The 2,863-nt window shown below is 54.5% G+C and overlaps 1 non-coding gene across 1 annotated transcript; it reads left to right on the top strand.

Annotated features, from left to right (window-relative positions):
• The first annotated feature begins 2,347 nt into the window (after nucleotides 1–2,347).
• On the top strand, nucleotides 2,348–2,421 carry TRNAT-AGU. Its single transcript has one exon. It is a non-coding gene; the product is annotated as a tRNA-Thr (tRNA).
• The last annotated feature ends 442 nt before the right edge of the window (nucleotides 2,422–2,863 follow it).

Here is a 2,863-nt window from a genome sequence, read left to right as displayed (position 1 = left end):
ATAAGAATAATGAACTAATTTCTGCATGTTTGAAAATAATCTCAGTTTAATTAAATAATATTCTTATAATATTTGATTGGGATTGTCCTTTTATTTGCTCTTCCTGTCCCATTTAGCTGAAAAATCAAACCTCTAAGATTTTCCATTGAGGGAGCAAAGCCAATTACTCTAGAGGGTTTTTGTGCATAAATAGTGTGACATTCAGAGACAAATAAGTGGAAATTTTCTTTTGAAAGGGTCTTTTATTTCCCAAATTAAGAAAGACAAATCAAACTGTTACTTTGCTGTAGCAAACATAAGACTTATTAAATCAGTTTGTATTTTAATGCTTATTTAACAGATTCAATTTGATAGATCAAGACAAAGAAGAGAGAGAACAGGAAATTTGGCAACTATATCATAGACCACTGATCAGCACCTCCCCCTCCCTCCCTCCGTGCACCTCCCCACTCAGCTGTTTTCCGGTGTGCTTGAGGCTCTGGGGGCGGGGAGGGCATAGCAAGTTCAGGGGAAGGGGTGGAGTGGGGGCAGGGCCTGTGGCAGAGCCAGGGGTTGAGCAGTGAGCACCCCCTGGCCCATTGGAATGTTGGCGCCTGTAGCTCCAGCCCCAGAGTCTGTGCTTATACAAGGGGCCACATATTAACTTCTGAACAGCCGCATGTGGCTCCAGAGCCACAGGTTGGCCACCCCTGAGATAGGGCATTCAAGAGTTACATAACAAACTTGTTTGATGAATAAAGCCTCAAGAACTACCCAAAACTATCTGCTCTGTCCCTCTTAAGCTACTAGCACCATCTGCACTGCTGCCTGACTTCCTATGTTTTTGCACTTCTCTGCAGGTAATGATGTCTGCTCTTATGGGTCTGCTATAGGAGGAGAAAGGCATACTGACAGCCATGATTTGGTTCTAAGGATGGCCCATGGATTCCTGGTAAATTGGCAAAGTGATCCCTGGCTTTACTGTTGAGGAAACTGTAATTATACCCCAATTTTGTAATCAGATCCATAAGGGGAAGGACCTTTTACACCCCTCCAGATCTGATTGCAGGAGTGGAACCACAGATTCATTAGCTGTTATTTCTATTTTTAAAGTAATCACTTTGCTTGGCATAGCACAAAACAGAGTGTTTGCCCCCAAGAAGCTAACAGTGTAAAGTCTTAGCTCTCTGAGGGTACGTCTACACTACAGGGGGGAGTCGATTTAAGATACGCAAATTCAGCTACGTGAATAGCGTAGCTGAATTCGACGTATCGCAGCCGACTTACCCCGCTGTGAGGACGGCGGCAAAATCGACTTCTGCGGCTTTCTGTCGGCGGCGCTTACTCCCACCTCCGCTGGTGGAGTAAGAGCGCCGATTCGGGGATCGATTGTCGTGTCCCGACGGGACGCGATAAATCGATCCCCGAGAGGTCGATTTCTACCCGCTGATTCAGGCGGGTAGTGTAGACCTAGCCTGAGAGTGGAATTCCCACTTTTGTCTGTGGACATTCTGCATGTGGAGGGCTTATCAGACTTCCATCAACCTTGCTGCATCTATTCTGGGGTTTAGGTTGGCATAGCTATGGGCTCAGCATACCTCCCACCATTTCAAGTGGCTAAAGTGGTACGCAGTGCCACGAAGGTTTGGCCAGTCTGCCCTAAGCCAGAGATGGAGTGCTGGTGGCCAGCCCAAATTTGATTGGCGGTGAGACGTAGCACATGGGGTTGCAACACCACTCAAATTTGGTCTGGCTGCTGCTCCGGAGATGGGGGGCAGACAGACCAAGCCTGACTGGCACTGTGACACATTGCAAGCTGGCACATGGGGAAGGCCAAGGCAGCTGCCCCCTTTGTCTTCTCTCTTCTCCTCCCCAGGTGGCCCTGAAGGTGGGAAATGTTCTGTTTCAGCCAGGCCAGTGGCTTGAAGGTGCAGTTCAAAGCTGGACAGCCACACAAAACCCTGGTAGGCTACGGTGCTCGGGCCTTGGATTTTCCACCCCCCTGAGTGCCCTAGCTAGGGTGACCTACATTTTAAGTGTACGCCAGCCCTGGGTGGCAAGGGCAAGGTGGACCCCTCCCCCCGCTCTGTGAGGGTTGGAGTGGGCGCCTCTGCCTGCGTGGCAGGCTAGGAGAGGGTCTGAGAGCAGTCTGAGCTCTCACGCCCGGCTCTGGTGGGGATTGCCGCTGAGGCGGCCGCGTGGGAGACGGGAGTGAGCGCAGTATTATGCAGCGGGCTAGGGTGCTAGGGGGTGTCGCTTGCACCCCAGCCCCACGCGGTGCTTGCAGCCACCTCCTTTTGTACGAGGAGAGCAACCGCCTGGCTGCCGAGCCATGGATGGGACCGCCTCGCCACATAACGGAGCAGCCGGCGCCGTGGCTTAGTTGGTTAAAGCGCCTGTCTAGTAAACAGGAGATCCTGGGTTCGAATCCCAGCGGTGCCTGCGCGGGCCGGGTCCGCGTTTTGCCCCGGGTTATTTTTATCTCTGCTCCCTCCCAGAGTAGGGGCCGCACTGCCTAGTCCGGCGGGGCCGCCGCTGCCAGTGGTTCAGCTGACAGCAGGAGCAGGGTCTCCCCCTTCTCTTCCGGAGCCAGTGAACGCCCTGCCCGCAGCCATGATCCCGCGCTCCCGAGCCCTCCCCGGCCCTGCGCCGCTTCCCAGAGTCCTTACAGTGCTTGGCCCCCGCTGGCTGTGCCGCGCCCGCGTAGTGCTGCCCCCTCCCTGCCCCAGCGTGCTGGGCCCTGTAGTGCCTCCCCCCCCCGCTGTGCCGCGCCCGCGTAGTGCCGCCCCCTCCCTGCCCCAGCGTGCTGGGCCCTGTAGTGCCTCCCCCCCCCCTGTGCCGCGCCCGCGTAGTGCCGCCCCCTCCCTGCCCCAGCGTGCTGGGC

Source organism: Trachemys scripta, chromosome 13, assembly GCF_013100865.1.
Source record: "Trachemys scripta elegans isolate TJP31775 chromosome 13, CAS_Tse_1.0, whole genome shotgun sequence".
NCBI lineage: Eukaryota > Metazoa > Chordata > Testudines > Emydidae > Trachemys > Trachemys scripta.
Note: the sequence above shows the minus strand (reverse complement) of the source record. Positions and strands in the feature narration are given on the sequence as shown.